The 12,528-nt window shown below is 41.5% G+C and overlaps 1 protein-coding gene across 11 annotated transcripts in view; it reads right to left on the reverse strand.

Annotated features, from left to right (window-relative positions):
• BICRA (BRD4 interacting chromatin remodeling complex associated protein) overlaps positions 1-12,528 on the reverse strand; it is a 102,315-nt gene that overhangs the window by 88,475 nt on the left and 1,312 nt on the right. For 5 of the 11 annotated variants that reach the window (XM_060275525.1, XM_060275529.1, XM_060275527.1 and 2 more), the window contains exon 2: positions 9,068-9,196. The gene's annotated coding sequence lies outside the window, so the exon portion shown is untranslated. Of the gene's footprint in view, positions 1-472; positions 6,417-9,067; positions 9,257-12,528 lie in introns of those variants that run through there. The other 6 variants (XM_060275528.1, XM_060275524.1, XM_060275526.1 and 3 more) reach the window with 3 other exon arrangements.

The following is a 12,528-nucleotide window of genomic DNA, read 5'->3' on the forward strand; positions in this document are numbered from 1 at the left end:
ACAAAGTGTTTCCAGAAGATTAAATGATACACAGTTAAGAGAATCCCTGAGAGAGGAAAGTCCCAAATGTAACTAGTTTATTAAGTTTCCTGTTTAATTGCATTTAGAAGTATGTAGTTACCCTCCCCAATTATCATAATGCCCAGGAGTAAATTATCCCACAGTAATTCATTTGTGGATGTGCATACACAAAATTATCAGATTCAAAAACTGTAAACCTGAAGATGTGGATTTTTTGAGGGGTGCGGTAGTCAAAGGCAGCAATTTTGTTATTATTATTAATAATAATTACTATTACTAATGCTTTTGTGGCATTCCTGCATTTGAACACAACAATGGAATGGAAGCCCTAGAGGTCAAACAGCTTGATTCACAATTGAATTAAATGGAGGGGTGCAGGGAGAAATACAACTCCAAATCTATAAAGTACAGTAGTATGAAGAAAGTGAATTGATTCTTCTCATTATTTCACCTCACTATTTCTTCATTCTCCACAATGTACAGGGAATCCTGCTTTGGGAGTTGGGGCCTCTTCTCCCTTGTTAAAGTTGCAAAGGATCACAGAAGACGAAGGACTTCTTATGCAGTCTTATTCCTCAGTGTCCTGAAATCTAATGAGGGAAAGGTGTTTTTTTTCTTGCTGACTCTAGAGTGTAGAAACACATCAGGTGTACTTCTATTCTGCCACATTCCTTGGGTGAGGGCCAGGGGAAGCCACCTTTTCCTCAACCCAGAAAACGTAGAGAATCAGACTATATTTATTGAGTGTGGGTCATTGCTTCCTTGCTAGTGATTAGGTGATACAAGCCACACCACTGCCTGTTTGAACTACAGATACTGGGTTGAGTGTTTGGGCAACTGAGCCTCAGTCAAATAATACTCACTTCCTCCTAGCTCTACAGTGGTACCTCTGGTTACAGATGCTTCAGGTTACAGACTCCACTAACCCAGAAATAGTACCTCAGGTTAAGAACTTTGCTTCAGGATGAGAACAGAAATCGCGCAGCAGCAGCAGCGGGAAGCCCCATTAGCTAAAGTGGTACCTCAGGTTAAGAACAGTTTCAGGTTAAGAACGGACCTCCAGAACTAATCAAGTTCTTAACCTGAGGTACCACTGTATTTCCCCCTAAAACCAGTTTTGTCTGAACAGGATGAAATAGAATAAAATTTAAGTACTACAGTTTAACTTAAGTTTGGACCAAGATGAAAGTCCTACTAAACCACAAACTGAAACTTTTTTGCACATTTCAAGTCACTTTTGTGTGCAAATGAATTCATAAGGATTTATTTAGTTTAAAAGCCTACTACTTTTAAGGAAAGAAAATTTGGTGAGTGGTTTTGCATTTAAAACCAGTACTAGCAGGAGTGTCACAAAGAACTCAATGCATAGCTGCAGGGGAGTATTGGGGATGTGCAAGGATGCTCTTTGAGCTTGGTGCAGGGTGCTGGCTAGTCTCAACTAGCCTCTCAAGTGTTATGAATAAATAAATGGAATGAGTTCCCCAAATTGGATACAGAAAATCTACACTTGGCTAGTTCAGAGATTTGAAAAACCAATGGAGAACTTCTTTGCACATAAACACGTTGCATCAAACTGAGTCCAAGTTAGAGGAGACCCATGAAAATAATTGGTTTACTCTGTGGAGGCCTTAGAATCCATCCCACTACAATCATAATGAAGTGCAATGTTCTCAAGCTGTAACTTTTACCTCTGCAGCATGGCAAAGAAAAAAGAAGAAGAAGCAAGTGAAACAAGAATAACATGCTGATTAGTTTGAAATCAATTGAAATCAACTGGCTCCCCCCCCCCCTTAAACAAAATAGTAACTGGAGAGAACAAATAGGTATAAGATGGGAACAGGAAGCAAACATTATTAACTAAGGAAATAGAAAGGGGGACTTAATAGAAGTAGATAAACGCGAGGATTCCCAACAATGGCTCTTATAACTGCAACTGTAGACATGTGCTTGCATTGGTAGCTTTCCTCCCCCCCCCCCGGGTGTTCCTGTGAGCCAAGCCACGGTTTAGCTTAGTGCATCGTCTGACCTGGGCTCATAGTTTGTCCTGCTCCAAACAAAGCCACAAACTACAGTATAAGCAAATTTCTTCTTGGGCTTATGGCTTGTGGTTTATCTGAAGGATGATCCCCGAGGAGACAACACACTAAGTCAAACCATGGCTTAGCTCACAACAGCAGGACTGGAGGAGCAGTGGCCACAATCTCCTTTCTAAGAGCCCATGTTTGTGCTAAGTCATGGTTTGGCTCAGTGTTAAATGTGACCTGAATCAACGTCTTCCAAAGATCCTGAATAAAACTTTTCCCACTCAGTCTAAGTTACACTTTTCAACAAAACTGGCCACCATTTATTTTGTAATTGGAATCAGTATAGAACAGATGAACTGGTGACTCTGCAGATGTTATGTATGAAATACGCTTATATATAGGATATTGTAAGTAAAGGTAAAGGGACCCCTGACCATTAGGTCCAGTCGTGACCGACTCTGGGGTTGCGGCGCTCATCTCGCGTTATTGGCCGAGGGAGCCGGCGTACAGCTTCCAGATCATGTGGCCAGCATGACAAAGACACTTCTGGCGAACCAGAGCAGCACACGGAAACGCCGTTTACCTTCCCCCTGTTTATCTACTTGCACTTTGACATGCTTTCGACCTGCTAGGTTGGCAGGAGCTGGGACCGAGCAATGAGAGCTAAATATAAAATAAATATAAAAACCTAAATAGTAATTGAAAAACTCATTTCCCATAGGTATGTCATGAAGTCCCATTGCCACATTTTCTGCTCCCTTCACATTTCTCTTTGTTTCTGAATTACAAGTTACTGAGAGCTTAATAGCACAGGAAGCCAGATATGGCCCAGTGGCTGCTGACTGTTGACCATCATTTAGAGTTTCAATCACAAAAAGTACACTAACTATGATTTCAGCCAAGTCAACATTTTCAAAGTGTGAAGCAAGACATCCTTGGAAGACTACGTAAATCTCCTTCCCAACCAAAGTGTTTATTTGACAAGGTAAACAAAAAACAGATTGGACTTCACATGACCCTTCTCAGTCTGAGTGATACAAAGAGCGTACATGTTTCAATCCTTGTGACAATCATATGTTGGTTATCTTTTTGCTACCTCCACCTTAATGCATGCAGAAGAGCTAAAGTGGATTTGCTCCCTCAACTTATTCAGTTGTAGCACTGACACAATGGAATGCCCTCTTGTGTCCGGTAAAGACCTGGCTCTTCAGGGACAACTTTGGGACAGGCTGAACCAATAATCTGTTGTAATTACAGATTTGATTACCAAAGTGTTTCTTTATGCTTTAATATTGGCTGGATTCCCCCCCCCCCATTTATATGTTGTTCGCTTCTTTTGACTTCCCCTACACTGCAGGAAGAAAGGTGTGACTGTTTTAAAGAATAAATAAATACATTTTGCAAATCCAGTTGCCAATAGTTTGTGGCCATAAGCAATCACCTTCTGCCATATTTCCATTTTATTTTTAAAAGACTCACTCTGACAAAAACTGGATACCCTTGAGATAAAACAATGCATACATACCGGTATTTGTGCCTGAATATTTACACACATACACTTGCAATCAGGAAGTTTGACTAAGAGATCTAAATAGTCACATGACAATTTAACAAACCTTGTTTTTCTTTCACCCTATTCTCCCTCATGTAATTTATTACTTTCATTTATGAACTTCTTTCAAAACAATAGCTTAGTCTTTAAAACTAAGGTTGTGAGTTTGGGATAAAAGTATATATTTGGTAGGGTTAAAAGTCGAAGGCACACTTGTTCATGTGTTGGAGCCATTTTGACTCTAGTATGTTATTGCATAATCCAAAACCTTCCAAGCCAAAACAGCCTTTGAACTACAAAATTATATATGCCAAGCCACTCAGAAGCTATCTGGGCAAGTAAACAGTATAGCAATTAATAAATTAAAAAAATAAGAAAGGAGGTAGGGGGGAATGTGAAATTAATGGATTTCTATTGGCACTATTGTCCCGAGCCCACCGAGCCCAAAGAGGACAAATGGTTGATAGTTTAATTCTTTATTGACAAAGCACACATGGTAGCTCCTAAGGTGCACAGAACGTGCACACAAACTTCTGGTGACTAAGTAGCTGGCATCCCCTCCTCAGGCTTGTGCTCCAAGCTGGACTCTTGGAGCAACAGCGTAACCATGCCTCTACCCCAGGGGTCAGCAACCTTTTTCAGCCGTGGGCCATTCCACCATCCCGCAGACCATGCGGTGGGCTGGACTATATTTTGAAGGGAAAAAATGAATGAATTCCTATGCCCCACAAATAACCCAGAGGTGCATTTTAAATAAAAGGACACATTCTACTCATGTAAAAACATGCTGATTCCCCGGACCGTCTGCGAGCCAGATTGAGAAGGCGATTGGGCCGCATCCGGCCCCTACCCCTGCTCTACCCAAATTTAAACACCCTTGTCTGATAGTACATGCACAAGCATCCTGTGAATTCTCCTAAAAAGAAGTTGCTGTTGTGTCTGTCTTTTCAAGACCCTCCTAATCCTGGGTCCTGGTCTAAGAAATTATTTTGAAAACAGTATGTTTTCTGACACAGAAAATGATGCTGAGATACAGCAGTTCTGCAAACCCAAGCAGGGTGGTACCCTTACTGCAGATATATGAATCGCCTGCATGGTCAACAAATCTCTCTCTCTGTAGCTAGTACAGAGCTAGTTTCTGGATTGTGGCATAATTTTTTCCCCTATTTTGTTTATTAAGGTTATACTCCTTCCTCCTATTGCAATCAAGGTAGTTTACAAACATTAATTAACAAAACAGTAAAACATAGCATTAAAAACCAATGCGTGGTCCCATAGATTTGTCCACTAAAACAGCCTTAAAGTATCTCAACTCAGTAGGCTGACACCCAATAGAATAAAAATGCCTTCAATATATACCGAGAGAGATCAAAAGAGAGTGGACCAAACCTCAAGACAGCAATTTCACAGTTGGGCATAGCCGCAGAAATGTTTCTCTCCTAAACCTCAACCAACCATATCTCTAACACAGGCATAGGCAAACTCGGCCTCCCAGATGTTTTGGGACTACAACTCCCATGATCCCTAGCTAACAGGACCAGTGGTCAGGGATGATGGGAATTGTAGTCCCAAACAACTGGAGGGCTGAGTTTGCCTATGCCTGCTCTAACATCATTGGGATATTGAAAAGAGCCTCCCTTGCAGATCTTAACTAACAGGAAAAGATGTATGAGAAGAGAAAGATATCTAGACTAAATCACTGAGGGCTTTAAAGGTCATAACCAGGACTCTGAACTATGCTAAGAAACAAACTGGAAGCCAGTGCAGAATATCAACAGAATGTGCTCCAAAGGCTGAGTACCCATCAAGACACTTGTGGTTACATTCTGGACCAACTGAAAATTCTTCAAAGGCAGCCCCATGTAGAGTGTACTGCAGTCATCAAGTCTGGAAGTAACTAAAGCATGTGTCACCAAAGCTAGGATAGAACTTCCCACGGATGGATGCATCTAAAACACCAGCCTAATCTGGGCAAATCACTCCAAACCCCAGCTGCTACCCTTGCATCTAGGGGCAAAGCCAGGTCTAGGAGTACTCCCAAATTGTGAACTTCTTCAGATCATCACCAAAATTGCAGTTACAAACGAGCATTATCTGAAAACCTTCTATTGATCTCTTTATGTATATAACAGGGTGGGGGAGCGCCTAGTGGAAGATCAGTTAGTTTTTTAAAAACCTGGAGAGAGAGGGTGTCAATAACATTCTTAAACCTCTCAAGCATCCTGCCATACAAATAAAAGATGCATTCCAGGTTTTTTGCATTTTGTAATTAAGAAATTTAGTACATGTACTGTATTAATATCCTGAAATATTTGGCATTAAAGGGACACTATCTTAAAAAGCAGAGACATCTTAAAAAGCAGAGGCATCTTAAAAAGCAGAGACATCACCTTGCCGACAAAGGTCCGTATAGTTAAAGCTATGGTTTTCCCAGTAGTGATGTATGGAAGTGAGAGTTGGACCATAAAGAAGGCTGATCGCCGAAGAATTGATGCTTTTGAATTATGGTGCTGGAGGAGACTCTTGAGAGTCCCATGGACTGCAAGAAGATCAAACCTATCCATTCTTAAGGAAATCAGCCCTGAGTGCTCCCTGGAAGGACGGATCGTGAAGCTGAGGCTCCAATACTTTGGCCACCTCATGAGAAGAGAAGAATCCTTGGAAAAGACCCTGATGTTGGGAAAGATTGAGGGCACTAGGAGAAGGGGACGACAGAGGACAAGATGGTTGGACAGTGTTCTCGAAGCTACGAACATGAGTTTGACCAAACTGCGGGAGGCAGTGCAAGACAGGAGTGCCTGGCGTGCTATGGTCCATGGGGTCACGAAGAGTCGGACACGACTAAACGACTAAACAACAACAATAATAAGTGTTCCAAACAAAACAGCAAGGATTGAACCTATTAGTGCTTTTAAGTGATGAACAGTTCTAGAGAACTTGAAAGCTTGCAAACTATTTTCTGATATTTTGGTTGGCCTAATACAGGTATTGCCATAATAAGGATTTTGGAATTTTCTTATGGACCCACGCGGCTACCATTATTTTCTACTTGTCAAGTATTAGAAATACATTTACTATTTGGTGGGAGAGAAATATAAATAATAAAAGTTCAGCTCATACTTGATTTAATATCAGCATCAACGGGCACATGGTAATTTGGCACAACGAAAAGGCAGAACAACTTCTAAGGCACAGTTGTGGAAAACATACCATATGTTCTTTAAAAACAAGCAAACAAAAAAACAACCCTTAGTTCTCCTTATTTTGAAAAGCAGAGGTGGGAAGTTATTCAGAATTGTTCCAGTTGATCTTTTTAAAAAAGACATGGCAATAATTGGATTATTTTTTCAGCAAGCACAAACAATATAGTATTCAAATCTTGTCCTAGAATTCTGATTCTAAGACTTTGATCTTATCCACATTTACTTGGCTATCTGGGTGATTTCTATGGGACATTCTTTAAACAAATGTGTTTAGGATCATAGTGTAAGTAATGTCATCTGTACACATTTTTAGTCAGGTAATTTCAGTGAAACAGTTGACTGGTTGAGCACTTAAGTAAAAACTCAGGAATCTAGCAAGTAGGTGAACCTGAATTACAAGCAAAATAAACCCCAACTCATATCACCATGACGTTTCATTTTAGATCAGTGTAGTTACTCTTATGCTCACTGGAAGGACAGATCGTGAAGCTGAGGCTCCAATACTTTGGCCACCTCATGAGAAGAGAAGAATCCTTGGAAAAGACCCTGATGTTGGGAAAGATTGAGGGCACTAGGAGAAGGGGACGACAGAGGACGAGATGGTTGGACAATGTTCTCGAAGCTACGAACATGAGTTTGACCAAACTGCGGGAGGCAGTGCAAGACAGGAGTGCCTGGCGTGCTATGGTCCATGGGGTCACGAAGAGTTGGACACGACTAAACGACTAAACAACAAGAAAGTTACTTGTATAAACAACCAAATAAAAAGAAAAACCTCTCCTTATATTCAGATACCCCAAACAATCAAGTATATGATTTTGGGCAAACCCACTACAATACTTCAACTCCTTTCAGTGAACACTCAGCTTTACTGTATGACGTTTTGATATACGTACAGTATATAGTATCAATACTCCTGAAACAGTCATTAAAGAGATGTCAATAGAATATGAATTTGATCATGGTGAAGAGGAGCTGTTTTAGAAAACACTTTTGAAAAACACTGGCTTTCCAAAACATATACAGAATCACCTCTTATGCTTTTCGGTTTGTTTATTATTCTGAACTCCGAGGTATGCAATTCTTTGGATAAACTCCAGAAGGGATTGGACAACTAACTGGGACACATAGAACAACAGGACAGGCCAGAGAACCAAAGTTTGAAATGTATTGCAAATGTGTACACAAGCATATAGAAAGAACCCAAACCCAAACATAACTGTGCTAAAAGGGGGGCAGCCATGATTCACAAACAAAATGCACATCTGAAAAGCAAAATATTTGTTTTTATTTCCCATAAATATATATGCTCAGGACAACACAAGAATGGATCACAGGAGCACAACATACCTTTGGCTACCAAACAAAAAACAAACAAAAAACAAGCCATTGAAAATTTCTATCCAATGTATTATCACTTAGTTGTATTGTTGCTTTTTTTGAACCAAATCAGCACAAAACAAACAAGCAGCGGTTTAAAAGACAAGGCCAGAGGCTCAAGTTTGAGATTTCATAAAGAGGTGGAGAGAAGGTTAATAGAGGATAACCCGTATTTGGCAGGTCTTCCTTGTTTTACAGAGCTCAAGAATTAATTTTTACTATAGTGTTTGGATTTTTAAAAAGCAAATGCCTATAACACTGGATTTCCCTTTTCAAATTTGACATCAAGGAAAATAATCATTTTTTTTGCTTTATATCCCACCATCCAAGCAATCAAAAACCAAGCGAAAAGACCCATCTGCTGGGGGCATCCTTTGCTTTTATTTTGGAGGTGGAGTGGGGGTGGGGAAAGCGAAATAGACGATGCCTTTGCAACCGGGAAATCAAAACCCGACACATAACAATCCGACACTGCGAATTATCATCTCTTCTCTTTTTCCCCTTTCCCCCAAAGCGCCCCCCCCCAAATCTGGTGGAGAAGGAAAACCTATTCTAGAAGGCTGTGGGGATATGCGAAATAAGAGATGGGGGTGGGGAGAGAACCTCCCAGCGTCCCCTCATCGGCCACAACGATTAGAACGTTGTGTATCATTTTATAAAGCTACATTGTATTCTGTAGACGTGCCCTGCAGACGCAGTAATATGAGGCTGTTTGGGGGGAGAACTGGATTGGGGGAGCAATGGAAAGAGATCAGGGCTGCTACCCAAGGAGGGGGGGACACGGTTCCCTTTCCCCCCAGGTTTTTTTCGCCCTGTCACAGCCCTGAGTTGCAGGTAGAGAGAGTTAAGAGATTTAAAGAGAAATTGCTACATTGTAACAAACTCACCGTGATGTTTGAGCAGCAGTCAGCGCGGGGTCTCCGAGACATCCCCGCACGGGCTCCGGAGGCAGGACCCCAGCAGGCACAGACTCATAGAGGGTCAGCCAAATGCCTGATTGCAATGGAGCAAGGCGTCTAAAAAAAAGGAGGGGTAGGCAAAAGATAAAAAATAAAAGGACGGAAGGCAGGGGTTTAGGGAGGGGGGAAGATAACATACAGCTAATTTTTTATTTTACATTTTAAGAGAAACGATGGGGGGGAAAAGCCACTTCCCTCCACCCCTTTCACTTAATTTGCATTTGCGTTGCCCCACCCCCCTCTCTTTCAAAATAGCCACACACGCGCGCACGCTCAAAGGAGAGCCTCCGACGAAGACATTATTACCACGGGGCTGTCAAGCGCGGGGTGAATTAAAGGTACAGGCACACTAAGCGACCTTCATGAGTGACGTGCGTTTCAAGCTAAGCTTCGCATCCTCAGGAGGGAAGAGCTCGGCGCAAGCAGACCGAGGGGGTGGGTGGGAGCGTTTTCAGACCTTACGCGGGTGGAAATAATGGGTGGGATCTTAATTCGAAGCGAGCTTCTTAATAACAACCAATTTCAACTTAAGAAGAAAAAGCTCAACTTGTATTGAACAAAGAAAGAAGGAGCACTTGTCATTTCTATGAAATGTGAATGTTTGAGAGCAGACTCGCATCAGAGGGCTTCTGGCTGAAACTGTTAACATCCCCACCAAACGTTTAAAATGACACTTTTATATGAGAGGAAGCCATCCACTCATTTAAGCAACTACAGCCCCAAGTTCTAGTTACAGGTAAGTAGGTATGTTGGTCTGCCGTAGTCGAAACAAAATAAAAAAATTCCTTCCAGTAGCACCTTAGAGACCAACTAAGTTTGTCATTGGTATGAGCTTTCACTAATTCCAGCAACTGTATTCTCAAGCATACAAGGGAGTAAGCCCTGCTGAACTCTGTAGGACTTGAATCTCAATAAGCACACTTAAAGTCACTGAGCACATCACAAAGCTAGGCAAGGGAACCAAGTCTATTAGAAAAGGCCAAGTGTTTGCGAGTCATACTTCCTGCAAAGGTAATTGTAACACACACTTTACAGAAGCCAGAACACTACTAATCCAGGTGTGGGAAACCTTTGGTCCTCCGGACATTGCTTAACTACAACTCCTATCATCCCAGGTCATGGACATGCCTGATGGGAGTTGTAGTTGGGCACTGTTGGAGTATGATCTGTCTTCTCTTCACCCCTAAACTACAGGACTTGGAGTGTACTAATTAAATTATTCTTCCTACTTATACCAGACCATATTGGATTCTATGGGTGCAATCCTGTGCAAATATAGTTGTGTGCGTCCCCGTCCCCCCCCCCACCAATTCTTCTGCCTTCTACTACTACTCGCAACTCTTGTAAAAGCTTCCCTGCCGAAAAGGCCATCATCTTCAAATCCCTTTCATCTGCACGTCTCTTCAAAATCACCATCACATCACCTACTCTGCCATCCGTGGCAGGCCGAGTTTACCCTACCAGCTATTCATTCTCCCTTATTCCTCTTTTCACTACTCTTAACCTAGCCTGCTTCTGTCAGCTATTGAGATGAAGCCACAAGCAACTTTTGCCAGGGTGTGCATTTATGTTTAGCATTATCTGTCAAATGCTAAGTGCAGCATTCTGGGAACATGTAAAACTGTTCCATGCAGGCACATATGGGATTTGGTGGGAGCAGATTAGACTGGCAGGTGCTCATGGATTTTTTTTTTTTTGTAGAATGTAGAGCAAACCATATTGGTACCACTGCTTCTTTAGGCACAATGCGAGTGGGGGAGAGCACAGGTTCTCCATTCCTGCCATACTACAACTAATGCATCTTGAGGACTGGAGGAAACCCTGCAACTTCTGAAGTTCTACGGTAATCATGACATTAGCACAGGAACATAGGAAGCTGCCTGATACCAGATTCACCTAGCTCAGTATTGTCAGCACTGACCAGGATTTTCAGATGGCTCTTTCCCCCCACCCCCCAAATTGAATCTGGGACCTTCTACATGCAAAAAAGATGACCTAGAAAGTTTCTCTCTCTGTAAATAGTTCATGAACTGTTGTGGCCATGTTCTTTCTTTCATTCTGCTAAACAGTAGATAAAATGTTTAGAAATGTATAGTGATTACATGTCTTACTTTGTTTGAATGGGCATATGTGTTCATTTGTTTGAATGAGTACTTGTACTGGATGTTAAAGGTAAAGGGACCCCTGACTATTAGGTCCAGTCGTGACCGACTCTGGGGTTGCAGCGCTCATCTCGCGTTATTGGCTGAGGGAGCCGGCGTACAGCTTCCAGGTCATGTGGCCAGCATGACAAAGCTGCTTCTGGCGAACCAGAGCAGCACACGGAAACGCCGTTTACCTTCCTGCTGTAGCGGTACCTATTTATCTACTTGCACTTTGACGTGCTTTCAAACTGTTAGGTTGGCAGGAGCAGGGACCGAGCAACGGGAGCTCACCCCGTCGCGGATTTGAACCACCGACCTTCTGATCAGCAAGCCCTAGGCTCTGTGGTTTAACCCACAGTGCCACCTGCATACCTGCCCCATATTTGATCTACTGGCTACACCCAGCCTTTCTTTTTGGTATCTGGGAATTTAAGGTGCAATTATGTACACGTGAATAAGTCTTTTGAACTCAGTGAGGCTTGAACTCAGAAGACACAAGACTGCACTGCACAGTCAAAACACCACAGAAACAAAACAACTAATAAAGAAATAAGTATGTGTTAATAACAATAAAGCAATTTTTAATGTACAACATTCTAGCTATAATGCATAAAACACAGAGGGGTAAGTTTGATATTAAACAAGAGATATTCAAATCAACCACTTCTAATACCTTTTGCACACAGAAAAGTAATTATACTGTTATACAGTACTGCAAGAATAGCCAATGTGGTGCCCTCCAGATTTTGTTGGACTACAATTCCCATAAGCCTCAGCCTGTATGAACAGTACTTGGGGATTGTGGGAGCTGTAATTCGACATCTGAATGGCATCATATGGGCTATCTTTGTATGTATCCTACTGTATCCACGAGGATTTATTCTTTAGTAAGTGTGCACAGGATTCCAGCTAAGAAACTGAATAATAAAAAAGTTTAGTTAGTTCAGTAGAACTTAAAGATAAGCATGTTTATAATTACTTCTGGAGATTTTGCTTAGCTGCTCTAGAATGGAGTATTCGATGCATACTTTCTGGTTATGGTTTACTAATCAAAATAAATGTACCTTATCACATAAATACTAACTGAGCCTGTTATAGAAAAAAATATTGTTAATGCCCTATATTCAGTGGCTACAAAACAGTACCAAAAGAGACAGGAGGCTGAATTTTGTGGTGTTTGTAGTAAAGTAAACATATAGTAAAAAATAATTGGGCTATACATAGATACATTCACATAGTTCACAA

Source organism: Zootoca vivipara, chromosome 6 (genome assembly GCF_963506605.1).
Source record: "Zootoca vivipara chromosome 6, rZooViv1.1, whole genome shotgun sequence".
Lineage (NCBI taxonomy): Eukaryota > Metazoa > Chordata > Lepidosauria > Squamata > Lacertidae > Zootoca > Zootoca vivipara.